Source organism: Pongo pygmaeus, chromosome 8, assembly GCF_028885625.2.
Source record: "Pongo pygmaeus isolate AG05252 chromosome 8, NHGRI_mPonPyg2-v2.0_pri, whole genome shotgun sequence".
In the NCBI taxonomy this organism is placed as follows: Eukaryota; Metazoa; Chordata; class Mammalia; order Primates; family Hominidae; genus Pongo; species Pongo pygmaeus.
The window spans coordinates 38,456,390-38,477,296 of record NC_072381.2 but is presented as its reverse complement, the minus strand read 5'-3'; the positions used below and the strand labels follow the sequence as shown (position 1 = coordinate 38,477,296).

Genomic DNA, 20,907 nt, shown 5'->3' with positions numbered 1-20,907 from the left:
ATGTTGGGTCTGCTCCTAGTGGCTTTAGGAGTTGTTAGACTCCCATGTTTTAACAGTGATACTGCACTGATTCCAAATGCATATGCAGCAATATTGGGGAAAAGAGAAAACATAAAAGAAACAGAAAAGTTATCTTTAAAATCTAAAAAGTTAAACTATTGTTTTAAAAGCCTTACATAGTTCACAGCTATCAGCCCACATACTAAGCAAATATCTGTGTGTGGGCAGAAGGAGTCTTCACTTTGGAATGGTTTTTTTTTTTTTTTTAATTTATTTATTTATTTATTTATTTTTTCTTTTTATTATTATTATTATTATTATACTTTAGGCTCTATGGTACATGTGTGCAACGTGCAGGTAAGTTACATATGTATACATGTGCCATGCTGGTGCGCTGCACCCACCAACTCGTCATCTAGCATTAGGTATATCTCCCAATGCTATCCCTCCCCCCTCCCCCCACCCCACAACAGTCCCCAAAGTGTGATGTTCCCCTTCCTGTGTCCATGTGTTCTCATTGTTCAACTCCCACCTATGAGTGAGAATATGCGGTGTTTGGTTTTTTGTTCTTGCGATAGTTTACTGAGAATGATGATTTCCAATTTCATCCATGTCCCTACAAAGGACGTGAACTCATCATTTTTTATGGCTGCATAGTATTCCATGGTGTATATGTGCCACATTTTATAACTCTGTTTACATTAAACGGGACAGAAGACTGTAAGAGTGTGTTGTTGCCCTGAGAAGGTCCCATTCTTTGCTATGAAGTGCCATCTTAGTTGTCCTTGAGTTAACTTGAATTGAGGTGTTTCTTCTTTTGAAAATACCAACTTTTCTAGTTCTTTAGCAGGAGAGCTAATATTTTCCTCTCTTTTTTGATGAAAGGTTCAGATCTCATCAAAATGAGGGGTTACACTACCCCTCATTTCTTCCTTCAGAAGAGGATGGCCTTAGCACGCTGAAAATGAATTAAATCATCAGCACTCAAAGACCTGTTCTTGGCAGCACTACAGAAAATTTTGTCTTGTTCCATCCTTGAAAAAGCCTAAGAATGTCAAATAGAAAAGAGGTACAATTTTAAAAAGGGTTCCAACCTTTTAACAATCAGTCACCACTGATGACAAGCCACACATGCAAACTCCTTCAGATAGCTCAGTTACAGCTACTTTTTTTTTTTTTTTTTGAGAAGGACTCTTGCTCTGTCACCCAGGCTGAAGTGCAGTGGCACAATCTTGGCTCACCACAACCTCCACCTCCCAGGTTCAAGCATTGCTCTGCCTCTGCCTCCCAAGTAGCTGGGATTATAGGTGCCAGCTAATTTTCATATTTTTAGTAGCAACAAGGTTTCACCACCTTGGCCAGGCTGGTCTTGAACTCCTCACATCGTGGTCCACCCGCCTCGGCCTCCCAAAGTGCTGGAATTACAGGCATGAGTCACAGTGCCCGGCCCAGTTATAGCTACTTGGCTGAGGTTTACACCGCCAAGTTCTGTCAACTCGCTAAGGTAATCTCCTTTCAGGGCTAGAATTAGATTGCTGGAGCAAAGGGGAACTTGTTTTATTAAGTTACTTAAAAATTGGGCACCCAAAGATGTCACAGTATTGTGACAGGCTTCTAAGAGCAGTATCATCTGTTACCTGTGTACTTGTTCCTTAAACATAATGAATGTACACTTTTGCAAAAAGTTAGTTTATTAATCTATTCAAACTCTACCCAATCTATAGTAGTTATTATATACTCAAAGCAAATTTTAATGATGCAGGCATGTGCTGGATTGTATTGGAACATCAAAGAGGTCTAATGACTAAAGCATCAAAAGGCACTACTTCACTTGCACATTAATTATGATAGAAAATGTATTATTTTAAAATACTTCCAAGGCACCACAGAACATGCCTATTTTAAATGTTCATCCTTGTCAGCTGTAACTTTGCTGTGTACTTACCAAAAGTCACAAGCCATAAATATTACTTTGTCCCATAAAAGTTATTTCCAGTAAAATCCCATGTACTTTCTGCATCCAGTAGTTGAGACACACACACCTTATACAGTCTAAGTGCAGGTCTCTTGGCTTAGGCACTAATGCTTTGTCTAACAAACCCATGGGACTGACTGCACTGTGGTATATACAGTAGAAAATGACATAAATTTGCAAACTGAATAATAAAAAATAGTCAAGAGTGGTAAGTCCATTATGTATGTAGACATTGCTTGGAATACAATAACAAGAAATCATTTACGTATGATTATTTGAAAGGGTAAAGGTTCAAAAGGGAAACATTACAAATGAATTAAATTTGATTAAAATATTCTGAATTATGGTCATAAAAGGGAAGATAATAGCTATAATTTTCAAATAATGTGGATCCTTGTAAAAACCATAAAAGATACAGGAAATAGAATGCCAAAAAGTAATAAGCTCTTCAGTATGTTAGTTAATTTTGAAGCTTTCCATTTTTCTAATCACTGCTTAATATGACCTAGTCACAGATGTTGGCATTGGTGTTTGACTGAAAACCCACTTAGTAACTTCATAGCCTTACCTCCAGCTTCCATGCTCTTTCTCTGTCAAGAAGATAAACTAGCGAATACAGGCTGTCGTCATGTGCCAAGGTGCGAAGATTGAAGTAGAATCTGCTATAAACACTACCAGTAATGCTGATATGATAATTAATTAGCTTCAAGAATTCCCTTTCCAACTCATTCCTGAGGAAGGAGAAACACAACAAAACCAACACAGGACAATGTTAGTTCAAAAACACTATTCTCATGTAAGAAATGTGGTAAAGGCATCATGTGCTCTACTTTATTAGAACACATGAAAGAACTCACACTGTACAGAACCCTATCGATCTAAGAAATACAAGAAAGCATGCAACTTTCCCAGTTCTCTTTGAAAACTTAGAAAAACAAAAACAACATGAATGTAAAAACTGTTAATGAACTTGATTTTCCCACGTGCTTTCAAAGACATATTAGAATTTAATATTGAGAAAATCGACATAATCTTAAGAAACACAGTAAAGCCTTCAGCTTTTTCATTTCTTTGAAAACATGAAAGGATTCAATGGAGAAAACCCTTATAAATACAAACATCCGTGGTAAGGTCTTCAGTTGTTCCAGTTCCACATGAAGATAAGAACTCATTTCTGAAATAAAACCTATGAATGTATAGAATGTGGAAATGCCTTCATTTACATGATATCTGCTCCAAGACCCATGATAACACACTGTAGACAGACCTTCTAAATATAAGAAAGCACACTGGATTGGAACTCCAGTAGATTACCAAATACAGAAAAGTTTTCAGTTTTAACAATTTCTTCAACATTTATATGAAAATTTCCCCTACAGGGAAATCCTCTCAGTGTTCCAAAATTGGAGAGCCTGATGCAAACTGATTATGACATAATCTTTAAAAATGTGCATAAGTAAATGTTATACTACTTATAAATATTTTGTTTCTCAGTGATTTTTCATTTGAAAGGGTCTCTGTCCTTACTTCCACTTCTTTTGTAAGAAAACATTGAAGTCAGAATTTTGTAGATACTCCTTAAACAATATTAGATGAATTTAATAGGCAGTGCTTTTTGTTAAGTCAGTTAATAAAATTTTTTTCTGTTTATTTAAAAATATCACACTGAGCTACTAGAATAGCTCCAAATTCTTTTTTGAAACAAGTACAGGCTATGTGGGTGGATTCCTACACTAATGTCCAAAGAGGGCATAGCTGCTTGCAGTCCATTCTGCATCTAGCACCCCAAGTTTGGGCTGAGGAGAAAGGGGACACCCTTCTCTGCACTCGTGCAGCTGACTCAGGGCTCATTCTTGAGGGTTCTATTGCATAACTCAGACTCCATGCTCACTCCCAAGGCATCACAATAGTGATCAGATGACAGAAATGATGGATGCCATTTATTAGCTGTCACTATTACGGGGCAGGAATACTCTTTACACTTCAGATGGTAGAAAGATCAAAGAGAAACACCTTGGCTAGACTAAACCCCTTTTATGACATGCCTTTTGCTAGGGCTCTGGTCTTACACAGTGTTTCTCCTGAGTTGGAAATGAAACCTCAAGGTGCTCAGCATCTGTCACCCCTGGCCAGAACAGAATGTGGGGATGAGTTGAATGTACTGAGAGGGGAACAAGCTGGGAGCAGCCCTCTGCCACGTGATTATCCAGCTGTCCTGGCCAAAGACTTTGTTTGTTTGTTTGTTTGTTTGTTTGTTTGTTTTGAGATAGGATCTTTCTCTGTCACTCAGGCTGAAGTGCAGTGGCATGATCCTAGCCTTTCAAGTAACTGGGACTACAGGTTCATGCTGGGCTATTTTTTTAAAATTCTTTTTGTAGAGACAGGGTCTCACCTGTTGCCCAGGCTGGTGTTAAACTCCTGTGATCAAGTAATACTCCCACCTCAGCCTCCCAAAGTGCTGGGATTACAGACATGAGCCACTGTGTCCAGCACTTTGTCAAATGTTTAAATAAATATAAAACTAGAGTAATTTTACCACTTTCATAGTAATCCCTGTAAAGACTTAACTGTATAAAAACAATTAATACCTCAACAACATATTTGGTTTCTTGGTTTTAAAGTTTTATCCATTAGCTAAGTCAACAAATGCTTGATGTTCTCTGGTACGGAAAGCAGTTAGGATATAAACAGATATGTGGTTTTCTCATTTGTTTAACTGAAAACCACACTGAAACTACTTCTAATATTAGTTTCCTATTCATATAACCACAAGACTATAGGAATGTAAATCATATAATGCTTTAATAATCAGCTAATCAGGACTTAATTTACTATAGGAATATATGTACTTCATAATCTCATGTTTTTCCATAAACATATTTTAAATGTGTAAAATACAGTATTTTATATAATTAACATGTTTATTAATAGAGGCTTAGTTATTGAATAAAACCATTATGCCTACAGTATATGTATCTTCTTAGTTTTTTGTTGTTTTTTAAATGGCTGAATAGCATACCCTTTACAGGCACAGCAAATTTTCTGAATAGGAGCTGCTCAGTTTAACTTATATGTATGTGTGTGTGTGTGTGTGTGTGTGTGTGTGCATGTGTATAAATACATATAAAATCCTCCTAGCTTAGCTCCCACCCATAAGTGAAAACACATGATATTTGATTTTCCATTCCTGAGTTACTTCACTTAGAATAATGGCATCCAGCTCCATCCAGGTTGCTGCAAAGGCCATCATTTCATTCTGTTTTATGGCTCAGCAGTATTCCATGGTGTATATATTCCACACTTTATCTACCCTTTCATTGATAGGCATTCCATATTTTTGCAATTGCAAATTGTGCTGCTACCAACACGCATGTGCATGTGTCTTTTTCATATGACTTCTTTTGCTTTGGGTAGATACCCAGTGTGAGATTGCTGGATTGAATGGCAGGACTGTTTTCCATAGTGGTTGTACTAGTTTACATTCCTATCAGCAGTGTCAGTGTTCCTTTTTCACCAAATCCATACCAACATGTATGATTTTTCAATTTTTAAATTATGGACATTCTTGCAGGAGTAAGGTGGTATCACATTGTGGTATTTATTTTCATTTCCCTGATAATTAGTGATGTTTCTGAAGGAAAATGTATTCTAACAAGACAAACAGATGTTGAAAGTTTTAAGAAAAATCTGATAAACACTAATTTTCAAATGGTTCAATTTACAGTCCAAAAGAGATCATTACAATCAACAGCAGAGGGACAAGATAAATGTACATTACACACTTTGTTGCAATGTTTTACAGTTTCTAAAAATCGTGAACATAGCTCTGTTCAGAGCATAGATGTGGGTGCTTCTGTGTTCACAAACAGCATTGTGTAGAACTGGAGCTGGCTTCTGCCACCACTGCTTCTGGAGCTCACATCTGTGGAAACCTGCACATTTCTCTGGATATTCTCTGACCTTGTAACTAGAACTAGAGCCCCACTGGATTAGCTGCAGGTTTTGAAAACAATTTAGCTGCCTTATAGCAGAGCTAAGTGTTCGTAATTACAAATTTTGCTCCCTTCAAGAAACCAGTTTACAGACTGATTACAGTAGTGATTAAGAGCATTTTAGCTTCTGCAACTTTCAAAGTACTTCTGTTTGTTTCAAATTCATTTTCTGTTACATCCTTTGCTAAAATGGCTACTAGCAATATCACCGTGACAACTCAGTTTCTACTATTAGCAAAGCAGTAATTTAGCAGCCATTTCAAAACCAACTGACCATCACTAGTAGTGAGTCTCTTCTTAGTCAAAAGAATCCTCAATTCACTTGTAAATATACAATGTAGTAATTCTGAATGAAAGTCTTTAAAAATGTTTTTGGGGTACATTATAGGTGTATATATTTATGTGGTATATAAAATATTTTGATGACTACAATGTGTAATAATCACATCAGGGTAAATGAAGTATCCATCATGCCTCAAGCATATCTTTGTTTTATGAATAATTCAATTACACTCTTTTAGTTACTGTAAAATGTATGATTAAATAATTCTTGAGTGTTGTCACCCTGTTGTGCTATCAAATACTAGATCTTATTTTTTCTTTCTAACTACATGTGTGTACCTATTAACCATTACCACTTACTCCTTATCCCCCATACTACTTTTACCAGCCTCTGCTAACAATTCTCCTACTCTATATCTTCATGAGTTAAATTGTTTGAGGCCAGGCACAGTGGCTCACGCCTGTAATCCCAGCACTTTGGGAGGCCGAGGCGGATGGGTCACAATGTCAGGAGTTCGAGACCAGACTGGCCAGCATGGTGAAACCTCATCACTACTAAAAATACAAAAATTAGCTGGGCATAGTGGCACATGCCTGTAATCCCAGCTACTTGGGAGGCAGAGGTAGGAGAATTGCTTGACCCCAGGAGGCGGAGGTTGCAGTGAGCTGACATAGTGCCACTGCACTCCAGCCTGGGTGACAGAGCAAGACTCCACCTCAAAAAACAAACAAACAAACAAAAAACTGTCTTAATTTTTAGCTCCCACAAATAAGGGAGAACATGTGAAATTTGTTTTTCCGTGTGTGTCTGGCTTATTTCACTCAACATTTCCACCCATGTTCTTGCAAATAACAGGATCTCATTCTCTTTTATTGTCGAATAGTACTCCATTGTGTATATGTACCACATTTTCTTTAGCCACTCATCTGTTGATGGAACCTCAGAATGCTTCCAAATCTTGGCTGTTGTGAATAGTGCTGCAATATACATGAGAATGCAGGTATCTCTCTGTTATACTGATTTCCTTTCTTTTGCGTATATACCCAGCAGTAGGATTGCTGGATCATATGGTAGCTCTATTTTTAGTTTTGAGGACCTCCAAACATTTCTCCATAGTGGTTGTACTTAAATTACATTCCCACTAACAGTGTATGAGGGTTATCTTTTCTCTATATTCTCACCAGATTTGTTATTGGCTATCTTTAGAATAAAAGCCATTTTAAGTGGGGTGAGATGATCTCTCATTGTAATTTTGATTTGCATTTCTCTGATCAATGATATTGATGTTGAGTATCTTTTCATACTCAACATCTGCTACTTGTATGCCTTTCTTAGTTTTGAAACAGGATCTCACTTTGTCAGTCAGGTTGGAGTGCAGTGGTACAATCACAGCACACTGCAGCCTCAACCTCCCAGGCCCAGGTAATTTTTGCACCTAAGCCTCCCAAACAGCTGAAACCACAGGCATGTGTCATCATGCCTGGCTAATGTGTCCTCTTTTGAGAAATGCCTATTCAGATATTTTGCCCATTTTAAAAATCAGATTATTAGATTTTTTTTCTATGGAGTTCTTTGAGCTTCTTAAATATTCTGGTAATTAATCCCCTGTCAGATAGTTTTCAAATAGCTTCCCCCATTCTGTGTGTTGTCTCTTCACTTAGTTGATTGTTTCCTTTGCTGTGCAGAAGCTTTTTAACTTGATGTGACTTAATTTTCCCATTTTTGCTTTGGCTGTCTGTGCTTATGAAATATTCAAGAAATATTTGTTGAGTCCAGTATCCCAGAGAGTTTTCCCAATGTTTTATTTGTTTCATATTTCAGGTCTTAGATTTAAAAATTTTTTTAATTTTTAATGTTTTAAAAAATAGAGACAGAATCTCACTGGTTTGCCTGGGCTGGTATTGAACTACCAGGCTCAAGTGATTCTTTTATCTCAGCCTACCAAAGTGCTGGGATTACAGGCATGAGCCACTGCACCCAGCTGAGATTTAAATCTTTAATCCATTTTGATTTGATTTTTGTATAAGGTGAGAAATAGAGGTCTAGTTTCATTCCTCTGCATACAAATATCCAGTTTTCCCACCACCACTTATTGACAAGACTGTCATTTTCCCATTGTATGTGCTTTGGCACCTTTGCTGAAAATGAGTTCACTGCAGATGTATAAACTGGTTTTTGGGTTTTCTATTCTGTTCCATTGGTTTATGTGTCTGTTTTTATGCCAGTGCCATGCTGTTCTGGTTACTATAGCTATAGAGTATAGTTTGAAATCAGATAATGTGATTCCTCCAGTTTTGTTTGTTTTTTGCTCAGGATAACTTTGGATATTCTAAGTCTTTTGTAGTTACTTATAAATTTTAGAATTCATTTTTTATCTCTATTTCTGTGAAGAATGTCATTGTTTTTTGCAGACTTGTGGAGGTACCACATCGGTGGTCTGAGATCAGACCTGAAGGAATTCTTCTGGATTAGCAGACAGGGACTCACTTCCCTTACTTTCCCACAAATGAAGTCTCTCTCTCTGTGCTAGGTTGCCTGGAGCTCAGAGAGGAGCAATACAAGCACCCCTGTGGCCACCACCACTGGAACAGCACTAGGTCTAAAGCTGGCACAGCACTGTGGCAGGCCAAGGCCCACTGTAACAACTACCCACTGCCTATTTCACTCAAGGCCCTGGGGCTCTACAATTAGCAGGTAGTGAAGCCAGCCAGGCTTCTGTCCTTCCCTTAAGTGCAGTAAGTTCCTCTGGTCCCTGGATGGGTCCAGAGGTGCTGTCTGGGAGCCAGGGCTGGAGTCATAAACCTTAGACATCTACCTGGTGTTCTGCTCTACCATGGCTGAGCTGGCACTGAATCCACCAGGCAAATCCATTCCCACTCTTCCCTCCCCTTTCCCTAGGCAGAGTAGTTTGTCCCCACGTACACCAACAACACAGTCCCATGGGGATTACTGTCAGGTCACCACTGATGCTCACTCAATGCCCAAGCACTTCAGTCAGCTTATGGTGAATGCTGCCTGGCCTGGAACGCAAACTTCAGGGCAGTGGGCTCTCCTCTGGGCCAGGGTAGGTCCAGAGATGCCATCCAAGAGCCAAGGCCTGAATCAGGGACTCCAACAGCCCACTTGGTGCTCTTCTCCACTGTAGCTGAGCTGGTATCTAAGCTCAAGAAAAATCCTCTTAACTCTTCCCTCGGCTTTTCTGAAGCAGAGGGAGTCTCTCCTCACAGCCACCACAGCTGAGAATGTCCTGGGTCACACCTGCAGCCAGCACATCTCTGAGTCTCACCCGAGGCCCATGGCATGTACTACCTGGTCACCACTGATGATTCTTCAGGGACCAAGGGCTCTTTCATTGGAAAGTGATGAATCCTGGCATTACTGAGTCCCTTTAAGGCAGCAAGTTCCCTTCTGGCCCAATGTTTGTCTAGAGATGTTATCCTGAAGCTGGGACCTGAAATGGGGGTCTCAAGACTCTGACAAGTGCCCTCTCCTACTGTGGCTGAGCTAGTATCCAAGTTGCAAGGCAAAGTCCTCTTTCCTCCCCTCAAGAGGAAGAAAGAGGTCTCTGTCAGAGCTGTGAGCTGCACTGTCTAGGATTGGAGGAAGGGTGGGCAAGCACTCCCTAGCTGCCCCAGCTGCTGTCTCTGTAGGTCACATGCCCCTAAATACACTGTCTCCAAGCACAGCACAGCAGTCCTTGTGGCCTAGATAGACTTTCAGATTTATTAAGGACCCCAGAGTATTTTATCCCACAGTAGCCAGTAGCCTTTCACAACTCAAGTTCCAACCACTGGCATGAACAATTCCTCTCTGGCTAGGGCTAGTCTAAATGTTTCCTCCGTGGGTGGGCATTAGATGAGTGCAGCCTTGCTTTGCTTTCTGCTATGACAAGGCAGCACTGAATTTAGTGCAAAGTCCCACAGTTGCTGTGCTCTCCCTCCGCCAAGCATGTAGCCCCTCTCCTCACCACAGGTCCACTGCTGGGACATGGGGAAAGGGTGGCATCAGCAATTCAAGACTGTCTTTTCTACACTATTCAGTCCTTCTTTCAGTGATATGAAGTTAAAACCAGGTACTATGATTGCTTACCTGAGTTTTAGTTCCTATGCAGGTGGTTTTTTTATTTAGATAGTTGCTAAATTTGCTATTCCTGTGGGGAGCACAATTGGCAGAGACTGCTATTCAGCCATCAGGCTCCACCTCTGTGCATACATTCTGAAAGACAGTCTTAAGTGGAGTAACAGGCAAATGTAAAAAAAAAAAAAAAGAAAAACAAAAACCCAAAACCTCTTGCCACTGCCTGTCATGATCTTGATCTTCATATGGTGCTCAATGTCATCAAGAGTTGTTCCTTCAGGTTTCCCTAAGTGTCACCCACAAAGCCATTCTCACTGCCTAGTGGACACTGTGAGAGCCTCTGCTTGAAATGCCTCCCTGGCTCTCTCTACCTACCAGCTCCAAGGCCCTTCCCTTTAAAGCAGTCATGAGGCTAGACTGGAAGAAAGACCCCATGAAGCTTCTGTTTCAGCATCATGTTGGTGCCATCTGTGAGCAACCCCATGACTCAGCAAGATTTCTTGCACTCTCACAGGTAACTCGGGGCCCCCAAAGTGCTACTGTGGTTGTATGAGTGCCCCAGGAAACTCTTGAGTGTGGTGAGCACTGGGTGATGCTCCAGCAATGTTTCTCAGACTGCCTGAGGGGAACACTGGAACTTCTAACTCATCAGCCCAATTTCTAAACACATGCAACACTCCTACTGGGGATGGGACAGGGGCACAGGGATCTGTGGCTATTCTGTATCTCAAGGTTTCTATAAAACAGAACTTCAGATAAAAGCAGGGGGAACACCAGCAAAGGCAAATTCACAATGTGTAACTCAGGGTGAAACTACACATTTTTTACAGTCCAGAGGCCCTAGACCTGTCACTGGCCAAATAATTATTTCAAAGGCCACACATGTGCTCCTTACAAAGAGACTGGAACTTGCACACAGCTTTGAAAAAGCCATAAAGATATTTACTGTATCATTATGTTCTGGTAGTACACTGGTAAGATAATGCCAAAAATATTCACCAGAAAAATACTTTTCAATTTATGAGCAGATTATTAAAACATCAATTTACCAAGACCTACCAGCAAACAATGAAAAATATGAACTGTTGTTCTAAAGCTGGATGGAAAAAGTATGTGTGGTGTTTATGCCCATTTTCATTATCTGCACAATGTAACCTTTAACAATATTTCTTAAAGTGTTTAAGTTTATGGGAGCAGATAAAGTACTGACAAATGGTTAGTTCACAAAAACTGTACAAACTCACATTTCTTCAACTGTAATGTTCTCAAAGAGCTTGCAGTAGTCCTCATTCCACACATCCATATCACTCCAAATCTTGGAGGCAAGAAGAATGGCTCCCAAGACAATCCTCTTCCAGTTAGTTGAATAAATGTTGATATCAGCATAACTTACAAGTCTTTCTATGTATATCTGCAAAACAGAGAACTGGCCTTTGACTTAGCTCAATTTAAGTGCTGTGATAAGAATCTTTATGAATGACAGATTTCTTCTGGTTTTGACCAGAAAGTAAGTGTTTATGTTCTACAGAGATTTGCTTGATCAGGCCAAACAAGGGGCCATATCACAATCATAGGTCAGATACTTCTGCTACCTACTCTGCCCATGGAAATTCACAGCCAATTTTGGTCACAAGAATGACCGTACATCTCAGCCAAGGGTATCATGAAGACAGGAAGTGTTGTCACCTTCACACTCATAAAAGACAGCACACATACAGGCCCAGTGTGGATTAAAGTCGTTCAATAAATCCTTAAGTGCCTACCACATGTAATGTCTCACATGGATCTGGTAGGTAGATGGGAATTTCACAAGTACATCAAGCTTGAATATGTAAAACCCGTGTAATAGTGAGCAAATGTTAATCTCCTTTTCACAAAAACTCACCCTTCTGTGGCACTAGCTTAAAAAACTGCTGGCCAAGAGAGCCTCCCAGCAGCTGCTGTGCAGAGCAGCATGGCAGGCCCAAGTCTATGGGGTTGTAAAACATTCCCCATATTCAGTTGCTCACTTGATAAGAAACCCATGTGTATAAAGGATGGTCCTTCTCACAGCCCCTATTTTGCACATCTTCATGATCACTTCATAAAAATTTATTCTGTCTTACATCATCTGCAACTTAGACAATTCTGTTGGTTTTAAGGTGGAAAAAACTTCCAGTCTCTGTATCCCTGGGATTCCTCTACACCTGCCAGGCAGTTGGTGAGACAATCCCATGAATTACTTTACATCTATCAAACATCTGTCCTATGAAGAATTGGGCAAAGTGAACTGCTGAGTAAAGATTAAAGGTGAGCTGTGAGGTGTTGTTACCTCAGAGGGTGCTCTGCAGAACAGTATGTCTGTGAGCTACTTGAACTCTTTACATTGAAACAAAAGGACAAAACTTTACATAAATAAGTGAGTTTATTTCTTGTCTGAAGGGTATCAGATTGCAGAACACTGTCAGATCTGATACTGATCTGAACACTACCAAACTCAGGTATGTTTTCAAAAACAAATGGCGATTGAACAGGATGTTTTACAGATTCTGCTCCATTTCTCCCAAACTCTGCGCTCTCAAGTATTTCAAGAGTGAACCTCCCTCCCAGGGTTCAACTGCATAGGAATCAGAGACCTCTGAAACAACATGGCAAGCCCTCTACTTCCTGTCCCCTTTCCTGCTAAGCTGCTGACCTGCTGACACTCAACCATGCCACATGCCCTTCTGGGTGAGTTTGAGAGTTTATTCCCACTGATGCCAACTCTTCCCTCAGTGCAGTTGATCCCATCTCACTTTTGCAGCACACTGTTCCCACAATCACCTCTTTCTGAAGATTTTCTTCCTCTCTACCAGAGATTTCCTCCAAATTGTGTTTCCTTTGTCCCCAATTCCACTCCCCACTCCTCTCCAACTGTGTCCTTTCACTGGTGCTCACAGCACCATCCCCTCATGCCAGCTCCTCATCTTCCATCTCTCCTTCAGCTACACTGCCTGCCCCTGCTGACATGATTCTCCCAAGGCTCCTCTTGCCAACAGGCATTTGTCTCTTGTGCCTTCACGCTGACAAACTAAAGCTCTGCATACATTGCCATTTGCCTAGGTGCTGGGACAAATACCTGCATTTCAGTTCCCCTGCTCCAATCTGTGTGCAATGCCTCTTACGTCTACCTTCACTGGTGGTCTGCATGGTTTGATGGTGACCCACGGTCTGTCACTGGTCACCTGTATTACCCTAGTTGCTTCTTAACCCTCTTCGCTGCCTTCACTCTGCCTCCCAATTATGGCTTAGTGTCCCCAAAGCAGCCAGCATAACCTCTTCATTTAGAGCATGGCACTCCCCTGCTCAAGATCTACCATGAGCTTCCCATCAAACTGGAGTAAAACCTTAACTTCTTCCTACGGCCTACAAGCCAAAAGGCCCTGTGAGCTATGGTACTGCCTGAGGGGCCTCATCTCCACTGTTTCCCTCATTCTCCACTCTGACCATTCTGGTTACCTTGCCGTTTGTTCCTCAAACACATAAGAAATGCATTTCTGTCTGTCTTGGCAGTCATCCTGCTGCCTGTAATGTCAGCACTCTTGTCCGTTGTTCCTTCAGTCAGGTCACTGTTCAAATGTCAGCTCTCTAGAGAGGCTCTTCCTTATCATTCTACCTAAAATAGCCCCCAATCACTCTGTATCCCTTTATCCTGCTTCCTCTTCCTGCTGTTTCATACTACCTGAGAAAATACTTAAGTTCCATCTTCCTAGAACATAAGCTCATAAAAGCAAGAACTGTGTTCCACCTGTCCTCTCCTCTACCCCAGCACTTAGAAGAGCGGCACAGGGTCAGCATCCAGTGAGTGTTCATGAATCAAGTCACTGCTTGGAAGCATTCAGCACTGTGACTACAGCTTCTCCTATCTTGAACTCTTTCTCCTTTTATTATCCTCTTCTGCTTTTCCTCTTCCCACTCTAGTGGCTACTCCACTGGGGGCTTGTCTCTCAAATGATAATAGTCCTTACAGAACTATTTTCTGTCCACTTTAACTGTTTTTGAGACAGGGCCTCACTCATTTGCCCAGGCTGGAGTGCAGCCTCCACCTCCTGGGCTCAAGTGATCTTCCTGCCTCAGCCTGCCATGTTGCTGGTGCCACAGGCATGTGTCATCATGTCCAGCTAATTTCTTATTTATTTATTTATTTTTCATAGAAATGGGTCTCACTTTATTGCCCAGTCTGGTCTTGAACTCCTACACTTGAGCAATCCTTTCAAGTTGGCCTCCCAAAGTGCTGGCATTACAGGCATGAGATAATGTACCCGGCCTTACTTTTTGTTTTCTTAAGATACACGGTCTCGGGTGGGCGCGGTGGCTCACGCCTGTAACCCCAGCACTTCTGGAGGCTGAGGTGGGCAGATCACGAAGTTAGGAGATTGAAACCATCCTGGCTAACACAGTGAAACTCCATCTCTACTAAAAATACAAAAAATTAGCCGGGTGTTGTGGTGGGTGCCTGTAGTCCCAGCTACTCGGGAGGCTGAGGCAGGAGAATGGAATGAACCTGGGAGGCGGAGCTTGCAGTGCGCCGAGATCGCGCCACTGCACTCCAGCCTGGGTGACACAGTGAGACTCTGTCTCAAAATAAATAAATAAATAAATAAACAAATAAATAAATAAATACAGAGTCTCATCATCTGGCCCAGGCTGGACTTAAACTGCTGGGCTCAAGTAATTCCCCCACCTCAGCCTCTCAAGTAGCTAGGACTAGAGGCATGAAACCACCATGCCCGGCTTGTCCAATTTCATTCTACACACTTTCTTGGTATTTAAAGAGCTGCTGTTGCTCTTCATTCTGTAGCTGTACGTCAGATTCATGCTCTAGTCCTGTATATCCAAATGATGACTAGACTCTGCTACTCTGCTCTCTCAAAGTCACATCAAGCTTAGCCCATGTACAAAACTCTCCCTTTTCCAATCCAGTTTTCCCTCCTGCATCACCTATCTCTCTACATCTGGAAGCACCACTCCTGCTTCCCTCTAGCACGTGCTAAGAGTTCCAAATGACTTGCAGCTCCTCGAGAAGGCCTGTATCTGGTCCAGCGCCCTTTCAGGGCTTTCATTCAAGTGCACAGCAGGAGCCTTCTCCTCTAGACTTTAACTGGTTGCTAAAGAAGTATTGACATAAGTATTTTTTCGTTCCTGGCCATGAAGTTGACTTTCCTCTATAGGTTTGTTGTAGGGAGGAGTAAGACTATTTTTAACAATTTGAACAGAATATATTATTTAAAATTATAGTTTTACAAAAGGAATTCTGTAGGGATAATGTAAATGTAATGACACAGCTATGGTTTGGTAGACCAAATGGAACCACATTGCCGGGCAACGTCATGAGCAGGCACAGGTGATCAGCAGGGATATATTAACCGACATCATCCAAGGAACAAAGAATTGAGGGCAGCAGCTGTCAATGACAACATGCATCAGAATTGCCTGGGGATACAGCCTGGGACTCAGCTTAGACCTACACCAGCATCCCTTCCTGCCCTTCGGCCAGATGGTTTTGTTACTGCTCCCCATTCCAAACCCTCCACAAGCCCTGGATGTGTGTGCACTGTGTGTGCATGTGTTTTCTGAAGTGTCGGGGGAGAAATCAGAAATCCCTCCTGCTGCCTTTAATAGCAATTGCTCTGTGATGAGAAAAGCAATTGTGCGATTTTAAGCCATAATGATGATTCAACTAAAATGTGTTTATTTTCTTTCATAAGTTTATCTTAACATTCTGAGATAATTTCAGAAACCTACTGTTATTTAAAAACAGGACCACACCACCCTGTTTACAAGAAGAATTTCTAAAGCTGCTTTATAAATAGAAAATATCTTACCAATCTTACAATTGCAAATTCAGCTGTTAGCCTTATGGCTTTAAACAGAATATGAACAAATCTGAAAACCAATTTGTGTTAAGGATCATACTTAAAATATTCCTCCAAAACCTCTCCTCACTGAAAGAAGAAAGGATGCAATGTAAGTATCCATTGAAGAAAAAACCTGAGGTGCTCTTAAGACAGAAGTGTTCACATTTGTGCCCATGTGTCACTTAACGATAATTTTGATTGGTGAGATGTCTTTTAGTTTTTACAATATGAACAGTAGGATCCTGAAATACCATAATGATTTAATACTCATCAACATTCACTTAAAAATAATTGAGCTTAAGCTCAGAAAATGTTTGTGTTTTTTTTACCCTTTCCCCCACATAATTCCATCCAAATGTAAGCTATTACTAGGCTTTAATGTCTTACTGACCATATGTCTTCTTCTCTGCAATAAACTTTGAAAAAATAGTTTTCTGTAACCATGAGCTCTAAGCCTGTGCTGATAAATACAACAGTCACTAGTCACATGTGGCTATTATGCACCTGAGGAAATACATTTTTAAGTTTTTACACCATGTAAGTTGATTTAAACTTAAATTCTTCTTTTTTTTTTTTTTTTTTTTTTTTTTTGAGATGGATTTTCACTCTTGTTGCCCAGGCTGGAGTGCAATGGTGTGATCTCAGCTCACTGCAACCTCTGCCTCCTGGGTTCAAGCGATTCTTCTATGTCAGCCTCCTGAGTAGCTGGGATTACAGGCGCATGCCACCATGCCTGGATAATTTTTGTATTTTTAGTAGAGACAGGGTTTCATCACATTGGTCAGGCTGGTCTCAAACTCCTGACCTCCAGTGATCCCCCTGCCTGAGCCTCTCAAAGTGCTGCGATTACAAAGGTATGAGCCACCGCACCCGGAGAACAAATTATTTTTAACCCTCTTCATAAAAATCATGCTTCTGTGTTAAAAGTATTTATATATACTTATATAACTTGATACTACTGACAATTATCTTTTAAAAAGATATGTTTTCTGTTATTTGGATAGTATATTTGCTCATATTATCTCACTAATATACCTGTAGATCAGTTCTTATTCCAGCATGTACTTTTTACAACACTTTTAAAATAAGATGACTAGATGCCACATGAAATGAGGAACAAGACTTAAAGAAAGATGCCTTTGACTGCAGGCATGAAACAGATACAAATCTATGATGAAAATATAAACTCAGGCAGGGCGTGGTGGCTCACACCTGTAATCCCAGCATTTTGGGAGGCTGAGGTGGGCAGATCCCGAGGTCAGGAAATCGAGACTATCCTGGCTAACAGGGTGAAACTCCGTCTCTACTAAAAATACAAAAAATTAGCCTGGTGTGGTGACGGGTGCCTGTAGTCCCAGCTACTTGGGAGGCTGAGGCAGAAGAATGGTGTGAACCCAGGAGGCAGAGCTTGCAGTGAGCTGAGATCGTGCCCCTGCACTCCAGCCTGGGCAACAGAGCGAGACTCCATCTCAAAAACAAAAAAAAAGAAAAAGAAAAGAAAATACAAACTCAATAAAAGTGACACTTACTGGGCCAGGTGCGGTGGCTCATGCCTGTAATCCCAGCACTTTGGGAGGCCGAGGTCAGGAATTCAAAACCAGCCTGGCTAACATGGTGAAACCTCTCTACCAAAGATACAAAATTAGCCAGGTGTGGTGGTGGGCACCTGTAACCCCAGCTACTTGGGAGGCTGAGGCAGGAGAATTGCTTGAAACTGGGAGGCAGAGGTTCCAGTGAGCCAAGATGACACCATTGCACACCAGCCTGGGCAACAAGAGCGAAACTCCATCTCAAAAAAAAAAATAAAATAAAATAAATAAATAAAAAAGTGACACTTACTGTAAGTGGGTGTAACCGTTCATCAAATATGCCCAAAGATCTATCTGCATCTCTATAAAATAAGAATGTGTATTACTTCAAAAACTGTTAATATCTTAGTATAATATCCATTTAGTAAAATAATGCCTCCTGTGTGCCTATGTGCTTTGGTGTTTACTTCACCAAAGCAAACAGTTTTTACAAATTCTCCTTGATACTGACTTGCAGAGGGTTTCCTGACCTCTTCTTCCTCAGCATAGCATGTCCTGTACTGTGAAGTCTTTTATACCATAACCAGTCAGAACTGCCTGTGAGTATTGACCCTCCCTAACAGGCAATGGCAATAAACCAAACACATTTTCACTCCTCCAACCACACACTGAAACACAGAAATGTTTTACAAAGTAGTAGTGGTGGGCAATACTCTCTTTAGAACTTTAATAAATGTAAATGTGATTCAGATTTGCTAGCTTCCCTTAATTTAAACTACTGAAAATAATAAATATATCATGAGAATATACTGCAGATAACTAAAGAGAAACACCAATTTCATTTAAAAATACAACCGGCCAGCGCAGTGGCTCACTCCTGTAAAATCCCAGCCCTTTAGGAGGCCAAAACAGGCAGATCACTTGAGCTCCTTTAGGAGTTCGAGACCAGCCTGGGCAACATGATGAAACCCTGTCTCTACCAAAAACACAAAAAAAATTATCCAGGCATGCTGACACACATCTGTGGTCCCAGCTACTCAGGAACCTGAGGTGAGAGGACTGCTTGAGCTGAGATCATGCCAATGGACTCTAGCTAAGTGACAGAGTGAAACTTGGTCTTAAAAAAAGGTGCAACTATCATTCTCAAAAATAAATGAAGCTGTCACTCATTCACAAGGAAATGTGTCACAAAATGTGTCACAAGGAAAATAAGTATTTGTTTCCAAAGACAAAATTTAAGCTTTCCTGAGGACTTTGAAAAACTTGTTCCTTTTACTGTAAGCTTGACAGCTTCTCAATACTTAAAGATGTTTTAAAATAAGATTGGTGGTTACATTTAAAAAAGTGATTTCTGATACAATAAAACATAAACCAATATTTTCTAAATAACTAATGCAGAATATTATAAATGCAAGTATGTGGGGAAAGAACAATTTATTGTGCAAGAAAGATCGGTGAGTACTGATGGAATACATTTGCTAATATGTAAAATGCCACTATAACTAATTTAAGAAACTAGCACTTGTGAAGTTTTGATTTAGTATTAAAGAATACCCAAACTGTCTTAAAGCTTTAAAAATACACCTTTTACCAACTGTATATTTGTGTGAGGCTAGATCATCTTATTGCTTCTTTAAAGCAAATTGCAAAGAAAGAGAGAATCCAGCTGCCTTCTATTAAGCTCAACACTACAGATTTTCAATAATATAAATACATGACACACTTTTTACTCAACGTTTTATCATAGAAAAGTTATATTTTCATCTAAAACTTTATGTTAACAGTATCGTTCTCAAGGAATATTTTCTATTGCCACAACCTGGGTCATGGGTTACTACTGACATCTAGTTGGTAGAGGCCATCAATGTTGCTAAACTTTCTGTAATGCACAGGACAGTCCTCACAAAGCATTATCTAGCTCATGATAGCAATAGTGTTAAGTCTGTGAAATCTAAACTAAAAATATTTTGAAAAAAATATCAATTTTATATTTCTATCACAGTAAATATAAATATAATCAATATAAAATCATACTCATTGGGATACTCAATCATTTAAGAATTAAAAAAGTCTCAAGGACCAAAGGAAACACAAATAGTTTGCTGCGATATTTTAGTAGGCACAATACAGCTTATGATGTCTAGAGCTGTGACCTAACGCTGAGCTTGATATCATGCAAAGTAATTAGCCAGAATAACAAGACAGGTTTTAGAAAAGCTCGCCTTTGCTTGATATGATAATATATCGCCAAGGTCACACTGTGGAAGGAAAAAATATTCATAACACTAAACGTTATCATTTGTTAGGCTTGAAGACATATTTTAAAAGGGGGGCAGAGGAAACACTCCTAGCAGCTCTGAAATTCAAATCTTATAGTTCAGAACAGTACCATAAGGGCACTTTCTTGTTTTTGCTTCTTAGCTTTTAGCAAAAATATGAGAACCAAAATGCAAGGCAGTTGCCTTTAGAAGACATGTTTCTGTTGATGATTATAATATATAAATAACAACATATTTCCCTGTTATATGCTCTTCTACCCACAAAAGCTTTCATCCCATGCAATTTATTTTATGCATTTATTTATTTTTTGACCCAGAGTCTCACTCTGTCATCCAGACTAGAGTGCAGTGGCGTAATCTTGGCTCACCAAAATTTCCACCTCCCAGGTACAAGCAATTCTCATGCCTCAGCCTCCCAAGAAGCTGGAACTACAGGTTTGCACCACTATGCCCAGCTAATTTTTGTATTTTTAGTAGGGACAGGGTCTCACCATGATGGCCAGGTTTGTCTCAAACTCCTAGCCTCAAGTGATCCGCCTGCCTCGGAACTCCCAAAGTGCTGGGATTACAGGCATGAGCCACCACACACAGCTTCATGCAGTTTACATCTATGTGTCCATATGTTTAAGACATACAGTAGTCTTTTATTTTCTAAGATGTTAGGTCCTGCATTTTAGTTTAGTTCACTATCTCCTCCCACCCATTTTAAATTATTTCCCTAAAAATATATAATGAAAGTGCTTTATAACAAAATTATTTGAAATCACTTTTGCATAATTATTAAAAAATATATTAGTAAACATAAGCACACAGGAAATCAATGATAGGTGCAGTGATCCTAAAATAAGCTGTGCTAACAAGGCAGTGTAACACAACACAGTATAATGTGAATGGCA

General features: G+C 40.1%; 1 pseudogene; it reads right to left on the bottom strand.

The window, feature by feature from the left end:
• Window positions 1-319: 319 nt before the first annotated feature.
• The window catches only part of LOC129006136 (cyclin-Y-like protein 2), a 42,322-nt pseudogene continuing 21,734 nt past the window's right edge, over window positions 320-20,907 (bottom strand).